Source organism: Dermacentor variabilis, chromosome 6 (genome assembly GCF_050947875.1).
Source record: "Dermacentor variabilis isolate Ectoservices chromosome 6, ASM5094787v1, whole genome shotgun sequence".
In the NCBI taxonomy this organism is placed as follows: domain Eukaryota; kingdom Metazoa; phylum Arthropoda; class Arachnida; order Ixodida; family Ixodidae; genus Dermacentor; species Dermacentor variabilis.
Genome location: NC_134573.1, coordinates 74,115,692 through 74,133,757, shown reverse-complemented (window position 1 = coordinate 74,133,757; position 18,066 = coordinate 74,115,692). Strand labels below are relative to the sequence as shown.

The 18,066-nt window shown below is 46.5% G+C and overlaps 1 protein-coding gene and 1 pseudogene across 1 annotated transcript in view; one reads left to right on the top strand and one right to left on the bottom strand.

The window, feature by feature from the left end:
• LOC142584864 (glycine receptor subunit alpha-2-like) overlaps positions 1-18,066 on the top strand; it is a 116,862-nt gene that overhangs the window by 14,118 nt on the left and 84,678 nt on the right. The window lies entirely within an intron of this gene.
• On the bottom strand, positions 935-4,666 carry LOC142584502 (uncharacterized; annotated as a pseudogene).

Genomic DNA, 18,066 nt, shown 5'->3' with positions numbered 1-18,066 from the left:
CAGCAAGCTATCGCAGGAGACGAAAGATCTGATAAAGAAACGCCAATGTATGAAAGCCTCTAACCCTACAGCTAGAATAGAACTGGCAGAACTTTCGAAGTTAATCAACAAGCGTAAGACAGCTGACATAAGGAACTATAGTATGGATAGAATTGAACATGCTCTCAGGAACGGAGGAAGCCTAAAAGCAGTGAAGAAGAAACTAGGAATAGGCAAGAATCAGATGTATGCGTTAAGAGACAAAGCCGGCAATATCGTTACTAATATGGATGAGATAGTTCAAGTGGCTGAGGAGTTCTATAGAGATTTATACAGTACCAGTAACACCCACGACGATAATGTGAGAGAGAATAGTCTAGAGAAACTTGAAATCTCACAAGTACCGCCGGAAGAAGTAAAGAATGCCTTGGGAACTATGCAAAGGGGGAAGGCAGCAGGGGAGGATCAGGTAAAAGCAGATTTGTTGAAGGATGGGGGGAACATTGTCATAGAAAGATTGGCCCCCCTATATATGTCTTGTTTCCGCGTCGAATGACACCGTCTTGAACATGAACGGGAATGAACCCCCGCCTTTATTGCTCGGTAGTATGTATACATATGTGTGCATGTGACGCATGCGCAGGGCATCGCATCAAGGGCCGTGGCATGACAAGAACTAAACACGATAACACAGCGACGATTATGCCACATCTCCCCTTTTCCAACAAAACAACAACCAACTAAATAATGATAAACACAGTCAAAAGAAACGTACTGCTTTGCATTCAGAAATTCCGTAACGGTCTAGTTTTCTTACAGCTCTGCCGAATCGTGTAACGTATTCGCCTGGTACCTGCGGCGAAACATTACCCTGATCATGTGTGGGGTCACTTTGGAGGGCTTGGAAGTTACGCTGATCGCTAACTTCTGCATTTTCCAGGCTAGGGGGAAACTCTTATGTCTCGTTGTACGAGACTGGAGTTCTGCTTGGCGCTTGCATGACTAGAAATTTCCTGTTGCGTTCGATCTGGATGCCGCTCTCCAACGCGACGACATACGACCGCGGCCGTTTTGCCCGCTGACAGATGGCGCCTTCCCGCCTGAAGTCCTTGACCCAGACAGAATCACCGGGTGCCAATGGGACAAGGTGACATTTTGCCGCTGCTTTTCCCATACAACTGCATCCTTCTTCTGTACCTCTTTCAGGTTGGGTGTCTTTGGTACCGGCCTGTTCGGATGGATAGGCAGGGTTGTACGAAGTCGCCACCCCATGAGCAGCTCCTCTGGCGTCTTGCCTAGTGGTCCCGGTGTGTCCCTGTAGGCTAACAGAGCCAAATAGGGATCGTGAGACTTTAGCAGTAGCCCTTTTGCCGTTTTCACCATTCGTTCTACCTCTCCGTTTGCCTGGGGGTACCTAGGGCTACACGTCACACCTTTGAATCCATAGGCCTTCGCGAACTGCTTAAATTCGTCACTGACAAATTGAGCACCGTTATCTGTGACAAGCACTTCGGGTATGCCGTGCCTAGCGAAGACGTCTTTGACATGACCAACAACACAAGTGCTGGTGAGCGATTCCAGTAAACACATTTCTGCAAATCGAGATATAAAATCCACTAAGAGCAAGTAGTTACGGCCGTTGAGATGGAAGATATCTGCTGCGACCCTTTGCCAAGGTCGAATAGGTGTCTGGGTTGGGATCATTGGTTCACTCGGTTGTTCTCGGAACTGCGAACACACGCCGCAATTGACAACCAAAGAAGCTAGTTAAGAGCTCAGGCCCGGCCACCAAACCGACTCCCTTGCTCTTGCCCTGCATCTCACAATACCTTGATGACCTTCGTGAAGCAGACTTAACATTCTATCCTGGAGCGAGAGGGGCACAATGAGGCGAGTGAGGCGAGTGCCATGCATGAGAACCCCTTTACACTAGCTCAATGTTGCGCGATACTGTCAATATGGCCTCATAACGCTTGATAGCGAAGTTGGGCCCGGCCAGCCTTCACGAAGGTAACGGCACAACGTACGGCAGGTCTCGTCCTTTGCCTCCTCTTCGGCGACCAGTCTAAAGTGATCCGATTCACCCAACTCGGATAACGCACCAGTAACAAACGAGTTCACTTCATCCACAGAAAGGAAGTTCTTGGTTTTTCGCCCTCGCAATGGCGCTCTAGAAAGTGCATCAGCAATTTCCAAATTTTTCCCAGGAACACATACGACATCAAAACTGAATCACATCAGACGCATTCGGAATCTCTGAATGCGCGGCGGTACCAAATCTAGGGGAGTCTTTCCTAGCAAAGTCACTAGCGGTTTGTGATCCGTCTCCAGCGTTATGTGTAGTCCACGCACATAACTTTCGACACGCTCAGTCACCCATGTTAGAGCTAGGGTCTCCTTTTCATCTTGCGCGTAGCGCATTTCTGTTCGAGTCAGTGATCTTGAAACAAATATAAGTGGCCGTGTTTCTTTGTTTGGTTGTACCTGAAGTAAAACTGCACCTAAACCGTACGGCGACGCGTCTGCAGAAAGAATGATTTCATTCTTTCATTCATTCAGTGCATCAAACTTTGCCATACACCTATCAGAACAGATAGCGCGTTTTATGCTGTTAAACGCCATCTGCTGAGGCGTTGCCCAAATACACTCACTGTGCTTGTGCAGCAACTGACGTAACGGCGCAGACTTCTCAGCTAAGTCTGTAATAACCCGCGAGCAATGGTTTGCAAGATTAAGGAATCTCCGCATATCGGCAACATTTTCAGGCGGCTTCATATCAGTGATCGCTACAACTTTTGCGGGATCTAGGAGTATGCCAACTTTGCTCACTCGGCCTCCCATAAAACATAGCTCTTTTACACTGAACTGGCATTTTTCACGATTCAAAGTGATGCTGGCTTCCGTCAAGCGTTCTAAAGTCTGAAACAATCTCTCATTATGCTCTTTCTGTGAAGAACCAAAGACTAACACATCGTCCATTAAGTTTACGACCCCCGGCATTCCATCAAGAATTTCACACATTTGTCTTTGAAAATATTCAGGAGCAGAGGTTATGCCTAACGGCAGGCGTCCAAAGGGGGTAATAAACGTGGTCAATAGCTGACAATCCTTGCTTAGCTTTACTTGATGGAATCCCGAGTTCGCGTCAAGTTTAGAAAACACAGCTGCTCCGCTTAGTAACCCGAGTGTCTCAACAACAGTGGGGAGCACAAATCGCTCACGTTTCACCCACTTATTGAGTTGGGTTAGGTCAACACATATTCGCACTTGCCCGGACGACTTTACAAATGACCCCTTTCTTTTCCATTTCTTCTAGCTCGCGTTTCACGCCGTCCCTCAGGGGGATGGGAATACGACGAGCGGTGTAAATGGCATAGGGCACCGCGTCTGCTTTGAGATTAATACAATATTCTCCTTTCATGGTACCCAAACCGCAGAACAATGAGGGGAAGCACGTTTGCACAGCTTGGTGGATCGAAACTTCGTCTACAAATTTCACTATTCCCAAAGCTTCTATTGCTGGCAAGCCTAAAATGACATTACTCCCCGAGTTAATGACGAAAACGTCCTGCCTAACCAAACATCGTTTCCACAGAATGTCTGCAGTGAACTGTCCTTTCAGATCTAACACTTCATTGCCTGGTCCTTTTAAAATTACGTTGGAACGCTCTAGAGTCTTGGGTACGCCAGGAAACGATGCTGGAACAACGTTTACCTCTGCTCCTGTGTCAATTTTAGCAGACACTGTGACCCCATTAATAGCGACCTGAACAAAACGTGCTCTTGCAATTGTTCCAGCTAAAGTTCCAACAAAATAGATGGCACACTCTGTTTGCTCACTCAATGTAGCTGTCCGGGGAACACTGCACAAATCTACCTCGGATGCGCTTGCTTCGGCGATCGTGAAGTTCTGCTTTTGTGGGCAGACCGCGGCGAAATGTCCCCGTCGTTGGCACCTGTAGCAGATTGCCTCCCTTGCAGGGCACGATGAGGTTAAATGACGGGCCTTGCCGCAAGCCGCACACTTTCGGACGTCTTCTTTGGCCCATTGGTCCTCAGGACGTCCCCGGCTTGCTCGTTGATGAATTCCGTCGTCCTCTACGCTGGCTGGTTGGTGGTATGGACTGCTGTGAAGTTCCTGTTGTTGCTGTACCGCTTCCTTCATCCTTGCCTTTGTCAGTGCCGTTTTCAGAGTCAGTGCAGCGTCCATTTGTAGGGCCTCGGACAACTTTGTGTCACGTAGTCCAACCTCGATACGGTCGAGGATCATCCGTTCTTTCATCACGCCATAGTCACATTTATCCTCCAAAGTATGTAGGGCCGTTACATACAGGTCCATCGATTTGCCTGAAACTTGGTGGTGACGATGAAAACACGCACTTTCGTAGACCAAATTGCGCGTGGCAATGAAGTAGGCGTCGAAACGTTTTTTCACCACTTCATAGTCCTTTGACTATTCTTCCGACAGCTCAAAGGTCTTGAATACGTTGCGTGCCTGCCGCCCCATGGTGTACAGCAGCGTGCGTACCTGAGCCTCGTGAGTTCGCTCATTAAGGCCGGAAGCAAATCGATAATCATCGAATTCTTGCACCCACGCCGGCCACTCTGACACCTTGTCAAAGTTGAAGCTCGTTGGTGGCTGTACCAGAAAGAGCTGGCACGAAATACCACTTTCCTCACGCGCCATGGCTCGAAGCTCTTGTTCCGTTATCGTGTCCGAGCCGAGGACGCCAACGATGAAGGTCGGCCGTACCTGTACCTTCTCACGTCGCCCGTGGTTCCACCCAATTTGCTAAGGCCACTTCTGACACCATGTCGTGTTTCCGCGTCGAACGACGCCGTCTTGAACATGAGAGGGAATGAACCCCCGCCTTTATTGCTCCGTAGTATCTATACATATGTGGGCATATCACGCATGCGCAGGGCATCGCATCAAGGGCCGTGGCATGACAGGAACTAAACACGATAACACAGCAACGATTATGCCACAATATACACGATGCCTCATGACCTTGAACGCACCGGAATCTTGGAAGAACGCTAACATAATCGTAATCCATAAGAAAGGTGACGCCAAAGACTTGAAAAAATTATAGACCGATCAGCTTACTGTCCGTTGCCTACAAAGTATTTACTAAGGTAATCGCAAATAGAATCAGGAACACCTTAGACTTCTGTCAACCAAAGGACCAGGCAGGATTCCGTAAAGGCTACTCAACAATAGTCCATATTCACACTATCAATGAGGTGATAGAGAAATGGGCAGAATATAACCAACCCTTATTTATAGCCTTCATTGATTACGAAAAAGCGTTTGATTTAGTCGAAACCTCAGCAGTCATGGAGGCAAAACGGAATCGGGGTGTAATGAGCCATATGTAAAAATACTGGAAGATATATATAGCGGCTCCACAGCCACCGTCGTCCTCCATAAAGGAAGCAACAAAATCCCAATAAGGAAAGGTGTCAGACAGGGAGATACGATCTCGCCAATGCTATTCACAGCATGTTTACAGGAGGCATTCAGAGTCTTGGAGTGGGAAGAATTGGGGATAAAAGTTGATGGAGAATACTTTAGCAACTTGAGATTCGCTGATGGTATTGCCTTGCTTAGTAACTCAGGAGACCAATTGCAATGCATGCTCACTGACCTGGAGAGGCAAAGCAGAAGGGTATGTCTGAAAATTAATCTGCAGAAAACTAAAATAATGTTTAACAGTCTCGGAAGAGAACAGCAGTTTACGATGGGTAGGGAGGAATTGGAAGTGGTGAGGGAATACATCTACTTAGGGCAGGTAGTGACCACGGATCCGGACCATGAGACTGAAATAACCAGAAGAATAAGAATGGGCTGGGGGGCGTTTGGCAGGCATTCTCAAATCATGAACAGCAGGTTGCCGCTATCCCTGAAGAGAAAAGTGTATAACAGCTGTGTCTTACCAGTACTCACGTATGGGGCAGAAACCTGGAGGCTTACGAAAAGGGTTCTGCTGAAATTGAGGACGACGCAACGAGCTATGGAAAGAATGATGGGTGTAACTTTAAGGGATAAGAAAAGAGCAGATTGGGTGAGGGAACAAACGCGGGTAAGTGACATCTTAGTTGAAATCAAGAAAAAGAAATGAGGGGGGGGGGGCATGGGCGGGACATGTGATGAGGAGGGAAGATAACCGATAGTCATTAAGGGTTACGGACTGCATTCCAAGGGAAGGTAAGCGTAGCAGGGGGCTGCAGAAAGTTAGGTGGGCGGATGAGATTAAGAAGTTTGCAGGGACAACATAGCCACAATTAGTACATGACCGGGGTAGTTGGAGAAGTATAGGAGAGGCCTTTGTCCTGCAGTGGGCGTAACCAGCCTGATGATGATGATGCCACAGAAAAGAATATCATTTCTTTTTCGCCTCCGCCAAAGCATCCATGTCAGGACACTAAAGCCAACAAAGGTAACTACGGTTTTATTTATTTTTCTTATTTGACTTTTATTCGCGAGGACACATGGAGCCTCTCGAATTTTCTTGTTCTCGCTACCCGCGGGCTGCCAGAGCCAGCCAGAAAGCATGCGTTTTTCTCGTGTTGCCCCGACCATCGTACGGCGCACTTCGGTGCGCGTTCGTTTTTCTCTGGCCGAGTGTATTTTCGCCTGGTAAAGTTTTGGACGCTTCCTGGATAGCAGGGGATTTTGTTACGTCTTCTTCTGCGGAAAGAAATGGGCCACAGGACGTTTCAGTTGCCGGATACTCTCATTATATTATTTCGATAGCAATTATATGGACACTCCAGGCGCATTCCTGCCGTCGCCGTGGCCCTCGTGTTCCGTATAAAGTCCAAGGGCGACAACATCGTCACCGTGCCCCGCAGGCTGTAAGTACGAGTGAAAGTGTAAATGGGGGGGTGGCATGGTTAGCCGACGATGGTGGCTCAGTTTTGTGTGCACAAGGGAGAAAAGCGGGAGGAAGCACGCCGCTTTCCGTCATGCGCGATGCATCGGGGCGAGTGTGGGGAAAGGGGGCGGGGGTTGTCTAGGATTTTGTTATCTGTGAATATGCGTTTGCGCGACATGTTTATTTGCGTTGTTTGACGCACCATATATAGTGACCTTTTTTTTAGACACGTAAGTTCATTGCATACTTATCGGTGTATTTAAATATCTTCTTGCGCGGTTTTGTGTTTACACGCAGTGAACTTTGTTTCCAGCGACACTCCTTTCTGCTTTATCAAGCTTTATCTTCGCATTTGTATATTTCATTGTATCTTCGCACTACTAACATACGAAGGCGAGCCAAATGAAAGTGAAAGCCAACCCGCGCAATAATGGTTCGGTTCATTATCTGCGAGGCATGTGCGTAGCACACAGGCATCTCTCATTTAGAAAAGTGACATGTAGGTGAGGGTAAATGTTCTTTAATGCTCTCATAAACTGGCTTGCACATGGTTTCGTGACATAATGGACGCCCCAGAAGTTGAACAGCGTGGTGTAGGGAGGTTTTTGACAGCTGAAGGTGCTTTCCAAAAATAAATTAGTCGCCGCATGGCTGTCGTCTACGTTGAACATTCAATTTCATTGGCCACTGTGAAGTGTTGGAGCAAACTGTTCAAAGAAGGACGTGAAAGTTGCAAAGACGATCCAAGAGCAAGCCAAAGCCACCGTGCAATCACCCACAACACAATTTCAAAGGTTGATGAGCAGATCAGACAAGAACGAATGATAAGCATCGATGAACTGGCAGAGCGTGTGAGCATCAGTAAAGGTTCGGTTCGCACCATAATTCATGAACATCTTGGTTATCGGTTCTTGTGTGCGCAATGGATGACCAAGATTTTGAACTGCCAGATGACCGAGAGGTTCGGCGCTGCATTGACTCATCTTATCCGGTATCACAATTAGGTTGACGACGACTTGTCTGCAATTGTGACCGGGGACGAATCATGGTGCCACTACTACGAGCCTGAAACGCGACGGCAAAGCTTACAGTATAAACATTCGGATTCACCACCTCCAAAGAAAGCAAAGACCGTCGTTTCCGCAGGAAAGGTTCTTGTTGACTTTTTTTTTTCGTTCTTCAGGGGCCGTTATTGTTCGAATTTGCTAAACCTGGAGAGACTATCAGTTGTTTGCAATGCGGTGAAACGCCGGATCGGCTGCTTGTCGCAATCAAGAACAAACGACGTAGAAAATTGAGGAATGGGGTCATTTTGCTCCGTGACAATTCCCGTCCCCACGTCGTTGATGTGGTTAACACAAAACTGGTAAATTTTAAGTGGGAAACGCTGCAACGTCCGCCATATAGCCAAGATCTGTCGCCTTGCGACTTCCACATTTTGCGGCAATAGAAAAAAAAAACAGCTCAAGGGAGCCAGATTCGTGCCGGGCGATGACATGAAAGAGTGAGTTAGACTTCTTGAAGCAGAAACACAAGAATTTTTATGACACGGCAGTCACGCGACTCATTAGTCAGTGGACAAATGTCTAAATGCTCATGGGGACACCTTTCAATTAAGTACCCCGTTTGTCATATATTCGCATCGGCTCACTTGCATTTCACTCGCCCTCGTATATTTCTGTGGGGGAAAATGCGAGAACACCCGTGTACTTAGATTTAGGTGGACGTTAAAGAAGCCCAAGTGGTCCAAATTGCCAGAGTCCCCGACTACGGCGTGCCTCTTAATCAGAAAATGGTTTTGGCACGTAAAACTGCATAATTTTTTTTTTCGTCGTCGTATATTTTGCAGAACTCCTGATTTTTATACGTGCTTTCAGTTGCAACTATAGTTTCGGTGGAATTACAATACAGGACCGGTGACAACTGATCTTGGGCAACCCATTGGAACAAAGGACAGCGTCATTGGGATTTTTCCCTGGCCGTGGCATATGGGCTAAAATGTAGGCAGGCTTCTTGAATGACAAAGTTGCATTGAAATATTTGTCCTCAACTTGTTCATTTCATTGCCTTTACATTTTTCATACCCGCGGCATAACTGATATAGTTCGAAATCGAGTATACAAGGATATTCTTCTATGAAAAAAATACATATTTTACTTGTCTTTTTTTTCGCGTAGCGTTCAAGACATCGTTTGCAGCATCTTTGGCGATGGCAATGCAGGTATTATTCAGGCATTTGATCCCTCGACAAATTCTATGGGGAGGAGGCCGAGCTGCAACGTATTTCGCATTATGTCCGAGGAAACCGAACAGCGAACAGGAGCGTCCGTAACCACATGCAACCCACGTTTTTATTCATTCATTCGTGCGGTACTCTCTCTTCCGGATGCGTCATACTGGTTAGCCGAGGTGGTCGCCAGCGTGCTTCATCTTAATCGCGCGACTCATCGCTTAAACCTTCACGAGCGATCTGCATGTTAATGGATTTGCACGGGTGGAGCTGACGTCCCCGTTTAATCGCTTCGTTCCGGTACCGTCGCCGCGAGTGCCAAGGTAATGTGGGGAATCTTTGGCTTCGGTTCCAGTTTCCCACGTTCGTTCGCCGATGGCGCCGGAGATCTTTAACTTCCGGGCTCGGAAGCTCGTGGGAGGGCTCATACGGTGGCGATGCGTGCGGGTTAGTGCGCGCGCCGTGCGGGGCAACATATCGTCGAGCCGGCTGTTTTTTTATGACGCACGCTAGGAATCCCCCAAGGAGTGCGAAACCCGTCGGCCCACTCCCTTCGGTGACGCTCGTAACGGCTGCCGACGCAGCTGCGAGCAACACGTGCCGTTCGAAGGACGTATCGCGCGTGTCCGCCGGCGAGGGCACGATTGCGTGCTCGCGGACGGAGGTCACCTCTGAATTCAGCTCGCGAACCAAACGGCATCGCTCGATTCGTTCATTCGTGCCCGAGTTCATTCGGGCGGTCGTGCACTACCGACATATTTCTTTAGACAGCTTTTTAAATTTATTTTTGTCATTGCATTCGTTTTATTTGATCCGTCAACGCCTTTTTCACTTAAAGAATAAAGAAATAATAATGGAAAGGGGACACGTGCCAGCAGAGAGAGAGGGGGAGATGAACGGGACGGGAAAGCTAGGGAGGTTAAGCGGATAAGATTCTGGTTTGCTATTCAGCACTGGGCGAAGGGTACGGGGAAATGAAAGACCGAGAGAACAGCGGAGAGAAAAAGCAAAAAAAAAAAAAATTGGAGGACGCTTAAGCTCCGCCTTCAAGAGTGGAACGCGACAGCGTTCCCGTCGACCCGCCAAGGGGTGTAAGACAATGGGCTACGGCGCAGCGACTACGAGCCCCGCATCGGACGCGGTGAGCGTCGAGCAACGCAGCGTTCGGCGCGACAACGAAATGTGCGCCTGAGCAAGCGACGCACGCCTGAGCCTTAGAAACAGCTCGTTTCTAAGGCAACACCGCGTTCACTAGAGGCGCTTTTGTACCGCTTCGAAGCATTAAACTCGTGGCTCAGTGGTAACGTCTCCGTCTCACACTCCGGAGACCCTGGTTCGATTCCCACCCAGCCCATCTTGGAAGTTGCTTTTTATTTATGAAGTGCCTGCCGTGATTTATCGCTCACGGCCAACGCCGCGGACGCCGACGCCGACGACACCGGCTTTTCTGCGACACGAGCTCTTTAACGCTATCGCGTTAAAAAAAATAGCGATGCGAGCAGCATCGCCATGGTACTAGCGCGAACTAAGGACGTTTCTGTTTGGATTCAGTGGCTCGTTGACACCGATGAACGCCGCGTCCTGTCACATGAAATGCTGTTATACTTCATTCTGCCAGGTATGGTTAACCTTTCACGGCCTAATTGCTCGGTTATAACTCAGTTTCCCCGTAGGGAAGCTTGTACTCTATATTTAGTTTTCCCCTTCCTCGTAGTAGGGCACAGAGCCATATGTAAAAAAAAAAAGCTTAAGTAAACGTTGGGTAGGTGGGTATGTAGGTAGGTAGATAAATTTAACTATTTCATTATTACGTCATTACGAAAATTAATACAGACATTCTCTGCCCTTCTTTTGGCACCAGTTTCAATACTCTCACATTTTAACGGCGGTTGCTTCGTGCATCACATGGACACATTTGTGGCAACATGTCGGCGTGCCAATATTCGCCCGTGAGCAGTCATAGTCTGCCTCTATTCACTTCCGGGAATGAAAAATTACCACCAAAACGTGCCTTTTATGCAAAGAAGTTCAAGGGTCGCCTACTGCTCAGGATGATCCATGCTTAAGAGAAACCCCGGTATACTGAACAAAGCGCGGAGAGAACAGGGTACGCGAGAGCAATGACGTTCAATATGCTCAACCAACCAGACAAAATTCGCACTCCTGTACAGATACTATTCCACGAGCTTGACGAGCGGCTAATATTCGTAAGTACTCACCACTTATCTTACGATCATCATCCATCGCAGTACTTTCACTCCCCTTCCCTCCTCCCCAGCGCAGAGTAGAGTGCAGTAGAGCAGTAGCAGACTAGAGTGCACTAGCTCAGGTCGACCTGTCAATAAATTCTATCTATCGAGACTCGTTGTTACGAAACATCACCTTCCTTCCCGTCGCTTAGTTAGTTATGAATGATTTATAGCAGCGCAATAAATAAATAAATAAGAAGCACGGGAAGAACAATGAGAACTGAAACACATAGGAAGCGCTTCCTGTGCCTCTGTTTTCGGCTTGCGTACGCCTTTTGCGTGTGGGCTGTTTCCCCTAACTCATGAATTAGGCACAATGCCTGTGATGAAACTCTCTTACCACTTGTGGCTGGGCTAGTTGGTTCATACGTTTCCCAGGGTCACAGGAGTGAAAACATCCAAGGAATCGACCGCTTCCTTACATGCCTGCGCTTCTTATATATATATATATATATATATATATATATATATATATATATATATATATATATATATATATATATATATATATATATATATATATATATATATATATATATATATATAATGTGTGTGTGTGTACACCAATTACCAATTCTTCAACGTACCATTCAACTGTACCATTCAACGGCGTGTGTGTGTGTGTGTACACACACACACACACACGCCGTTGAATGGTACAGTCGCCAACGCAGCAAATTCTTTTTCTTTTACGGTGGTTCAAAATCAACTATTCCTCAAGCCAGATTTCTGAAACAGTCTTTGAAAAGGGAAAGTTCGATAACATGTCATAGGGTGCACGTTGAAGAATTGGTAATCGCATCGGGGTTTTGTATACGTAATGCCCCGACATTTAATAAAGTATGCCATAAGGAAGAGGCAATGTAAGGTCAATTTTGATGAGAATAACGAAGCGCCCAAGAGGTTAGGAGAGCCGCCGTGATGCATCGGTTATTTGGCCCATGTGACATTTGCGAGATTTGTTTGTAAGCGCCTGTTCGCAGACTTCACTTTGTCGGCACTCCAACTTAAAGGGCAACTCGATAGGCATCGGGTAGCGGTGGTTTCTTTGTCCAAGCAAACAGCGTCTTTTCGCCAAGGCTTATTTCTGTCTTCAAGCAGTGAGCTGTTTGTTTAACAAAGCGGCACTCGTCTCTTCCGCACTCGTTTCTCACCGAGAAATGGAAGCGGCGCAGAACCGAGTGTCTGGAGAGTCCTTTCGGTCGTCACAGTGTTTAATGACTCTGTAAAGCCTTCTCTGTAAAAGCATCACAGGCCTTCAGGGTATAAAAAAATGAAATGAAGTGAGAAACAGGAAATATTTGTAAATGGTGCGAAGTTGGTCGTGAACGTGCACGAATGCCTCGCTTTGCACTGCCTGTAGAGCAACAAATAGTAATTGCAGTGCGATCATATACACCACACAAATAGCGCGCGTGGCTTGTCTGAGATAATGCAGATCTTCCCGAGCGTCGATACAGCGTCGATAAACGCTGTAGTGTTCTCAAGTGCTTTCCTTGCTATTCCTTGGAACTGGCCGCATGGAATATACGGGGTGGTCACTTTAAAATATTATTGAATTTAAAAAAAAAATCGTCTCTGGCAGATAGCATAATTCTAGTTCTTGAGCTGGATTGTTCGAAAAGGTGAACATTCCTAGCATGGGAAATCAAAACACATATTCGTATAATTAACAAAAGTGCACGAATTAAGTCTTCATTATATAATTTAGGCCACACGTAATTAACAGATATTCGCTAATGCACTTGTTAATTAATTACTTTATTGCACATAGTGCGATTTAAGAATTGTAGCCGGTGAGTTTGCAAGACGGTACGTATTCATTTGAAATGAATTTACAAGATTACACTAGTTTCGAGAAATTATTTCCCCAAAAGGGGGACGAGATACATAGGCATTCCTGTTAGTTTTGTTCTTCAGTGCATAAAAGACTGTTTTGTTAAAAAAAAAGGGAGTGGAACAGTGCACATTTTACGGCGAGTTTGATGGTACTTATTTATGATCTGGTGTGATTCTGGAAATTCATTCCAAGTTTATACGCCTTGTAAGCCCACCGGCTACACTGGTGATTTGCATTGTGTATGGTAATGTAATTAATTAAGAAGGTAATTAGTGATTTATTGTTAAGTAGTGGAATATGCGTTCTGGCTTCACCTCTCTGAATCACCCAGCTCACGGATTGGAATTCGGTTATCCGCAACAGGTGATTATTTTAAAAATTCCGTAAAAGCTAATGATCACCCTGTATAATATCAAAATAATAGAAATATATCAAACAATAACACGGTACTCTGGGTGACGAGGGTAAGGCAGCAAGTGTTTTTCTCTAGATAATTATTTTCTGTTGACTGAAGCATACAGTCCCCTGGCTCCTGTGTGCGGGCTGAAACATAAAGTTTTTTTAATTATTTGTTCACCGTTACCGTCGTCGTGGTTCTGTTTTGTGCACACTCCTGCGGTACATTAGGCTTGTGGCCGGCCTTCCCAGAAGTACTAAGTGAATTCTAACAACTTTATAGTTATATAAATGGTGTCTGATGGCTAACACCTTCGCCCTAAAAGGTAAGATCGAATCGTAGATGCGAATCAATGACTTTTTTGTAGCATGTAAGCACAATGACAGCTGAGACAGACGACGCACTAATTGCATGAAGTAAACTTTAATAGCTATCGTTCCCTAACTTTCGTGAGCGATATTTAGGAGCGCATCGCGTGGTAGAATTACTACACACTTTCATTGCACAATTACACTCAGGTGCACAGAGCTGATCATTTAACATACAATAATTACAAGTGTGCAAGGTAATTTCAAGCAGGGATGTACGCATGCATGTGAATGTAGCACTTGTGAGATTTTGTGGGGTGACCACAAGACGGTGGCACTTGCAGCGAGAAGTATGTGGGTGGCAGTGCTGCCGAGCTTTCCTTTACTAGAAAGTAATGGTGGTGGCGGGAGTCGCAGACGTGATTAAGAACATCTAAAACGAGACATAAAATTACCAGAACGTGAGGTTTGTTTTTAACGAAAATATGCAAAAGACACAAAAAATGGATAGTCGTTATAATGAGAAAAAAAAATGGCGAAACTTTCTCCAGTGATACGTGTTTGGCACATGTTGGCAATATACAGACAGAACACCGTAAGGGAGCCTCACCCCAAGCCACCTGTGACCTGGTGTGGAATTCGTGCGGACAGTTCTCGTCGTATGTGAAATAGAGGTGCACGTTACACTTCCTCTACATTAGCGGCTCGGTACCAATGCACCGCGTAATTTTGCGACGGTCTTTCTCCTCTGACCGTGTTTTAAAAACAAAACAAGCCGTGCGCAAAACTTATTACATGCCCTGTAATCCAGCTTTAGTACAGCACTTTGTGTCTGTCATTCACTCTTGCCAAAAGCCATCTATCCAGGAACTTCGTACTCAAAGCTAAAACTCTGGGAAGAAATATGTTCAGGTGTTTCGTCTGTAAGGAACGCTTGTCCATAAACGGGGTCTAATGTTAAACATAGAAAAAGCTTAAAGTGCTAGAAAGCTTAAAGATAACACAGAGAAAAAAGTAATACGCGAAATGCCGTCACTGGTACTGACGAGCGTGCTTCAATGCAAGCGCTATTAAAATGCACCTTTCTGTGCGAGCGTTTTACAACAGCGGAAGTGTTGAAATATCTTGCAGACGGTAGCGCTGAAGTAGTACAGAAAGAAAGAGAGAGGACAGGACGGTATGTTTCCAGGACAGGTAGTGAATGTTTTCTGTCCTGTCTCTCTCCTTCGGTAACACAAGACATTTCGAGCCAGCTAGTCCAAAAATGTACTCTTCTGAAGCTTGGAAAGCTTGGGCCAAATACTGCTGGGAAGAGAAGGGATCGCTACTTTCTAGAAGGCAGTGACGATTGAATCGGGTGGCAAGACGAAGTGAGAGTGATCTGAAAAACGTGGTAAGATGACGTGGAAGATGAGCGAAACTTGTAGGAGCTGACGAAAGTGCTTGTCGCTGTTGGGACAGAGCGTGAATACCCCATCAATCACGCGACGCGTTAAGGAGATGGCATGCGACACGCTGTCCGCGGGTGGAGCAATCCAGTGGAGTCACGCGCTCGTGCCTTGAGACAGCTGCGTGATGGCGGTATAAATCAGCTGCTTAATTGAAAAGGTAATAATTGAAGTGCGAATAGTGTTGTACATTCATATATATATGTGTGCGTATATATATATATATATACGACGGAATTGATCTCTTGTTCGACGGTAATTGTGGCAGACAGTTGAGCCACGGGAAACACAGGGGCGATTAATTACCCGTTATTTCTATTTGACGTAGTAAGAAATGATGAAAGTGGGCGAAAAGGTAGCTTGCTGCGGGGGCGGGAACCGAGCCCACATCGGCAGCATTACGCATGCGGCGCACATATTACCAATCAACCCATGCCGTGGCGCGGCCTTGCGCTCCTTGACTTTCTGGGTTTTCTCTTGTGCATGATCACTGGATATACAGCCCTGAGAGTGCTAGTCCACGTCACTCACGGGCTACGCTCACGGAATATCAAAGGGCTATGCTCTAACGAGGCCGCCGTGAAATATCTTTCTTTGTCCCCAACACCTCGGCCTACCGACGTACGTCGAAGAAACAGCCTTATATATGGGCTATTATCATGTATCCTCCGGGGCAATTGTGCGCGCACGCGCACATACGCACACGCACGCGCACACACGCACGCGCACACACGCACGCGCACACACGCACGCGCACACACACACGCGCACACACACACACGCGCACACGCGCACGCGCACACGCGCACGCGCACACACACACGCGCACACACGCACGCGCACACACGCACACATACATAAAGAGCAAGGGAAACATAGATGCTAGACTTCTGTTAATTACTTCTGCTATTTAATTGAAATATACAAACAAATCATGCAAACAAAAATTTGTCTCGTTATACAGTTAGGGCGAAGCCGGTTAAGTCGAATTTTTGTACCTGCATGAGGAACAATGCGCGAACGTTAGGTTAGTTAAGTACTTAGTGAAGTAAATCCGCCTAACAAAAACCGATAATTTGTTTAAGCCGCACTTTTGTGGCCACAGCAGAAGCCGGCTACATTGCTCAATAGAAGAACCGGATTGGCAAGCTGATGACGCGACTCTGACACGAGAGGTGAGTAGGGTGTGCGTGCGTGCGTGTGTGTGCGTGTGCACATACACACGCACACACACACACACGTCACACAACACACGCACACACACAACACATCAGTAACGCCATAAACCAAATTGACAAAGTACCTCAGTGTGCCTGTGCACTACTGCATTAAGCGCAGCTTCAAAAGGGCCTAGTGGGTCCAGCTTCGTCGTTCCGTTGGGCTGCGGCATGCGCTTCACTCGTCGTGCGTCCCTTGTTTTCTGTTAACTTTGCGTGCCGCCATGTCTGCCACCATGTCTGCCACAGCGCGACGAAATGATGGTGCCTCTGCTCGCTGACCAATTGTGGTTATGACACTTCCCAGTAGTTATAAGAAGCAGCGGACTTCTGACATGACGCACTTGAATGATTTTATGCACTTTCTTTTTTTTTTTTTACATACAGCGGATAGTCTCCTTTGGCTCTGTTCATCCGTGTTCGTGGTTGGTGGTCGGATTCTCACCGCCGATGCAATGGCGCCTATATCGCTAAGGAGGCGTGCGCTCACGCAATGGAGTTGAAAGTAAACTTATGCACCCGTGGGCTCACGCACAGGAACGCCATGTGTCTATACAGGTGCATGCTACGGCTACAAAGTATCGCACAGTCAGTGCAGCACACTTGATATAAACAAAGCAGACTGAACTGCAGAGCAGTAAATGATCTGCTTTAGTGAACACTGGTGAGTGTCACTTGGGAACACTGTTACAGTGCATTTGTAAAAAAAAAAAAAAATTGTCTGTCTGCCTTCAATTCAAGGATGAGTTACGGGTCGTGTTCGTTGCGAAATGCCAACGATTTCAGAATAACGTGCTGTCAGCCTGTGCCTCCACCTGAGATGTGCAGAGAATTCGCGGGAAATGCGGGAGATGGAAATTCAAGAGGACGAGCGAAACGAGAACAAGGTGAAAGCCGGAGCCAACGTTTCGACAAGTGTGCTTGCCTCTTCCAAGGCGACATATGCTCTGCCCGGCACAGTAGATGTAGGTACGGTTCTTCTAAAGGGGGGAGAGGGTGAGGTGGGTGGGAGAGGCAGTGACCGAGGGTGGGTTAGTGGCGAAGGTGTAGAATTGCAAAAGACAGATGATGTGCTACTGAACGTCGGTGGAAGGCATGTTAGGTAGCGTCGTGTGTCAGCCGGTTGACGTGTCACTGTAGGTTCCTCTTTTCGTGGAAGAGGCCCTGAAGACAGGGAGGTGGGGGCGGGGGGAGGTGATTATATGCTCCACTGGAGGTCAGTGAATATCGTATCTCTGAAAGAGAGAATAAAGGTAGCGGCAGGAAATGGTGCTATTCGAACATATATATATATATATATATATATATATATATATATATATATATATATATATATATATATATATATATATATATATATATATATATATATATATATATATAAAAGAACGAAAGCAGCGCACGAAAGGTTAGGGAGGTGAGGCGGTTGTAATATTGTTAACCACCCAATAACAAGAACATCAACAACGACGATAACAAAAAAATAAACTAAGCAACCCAATGAAAGAATAAGTGCT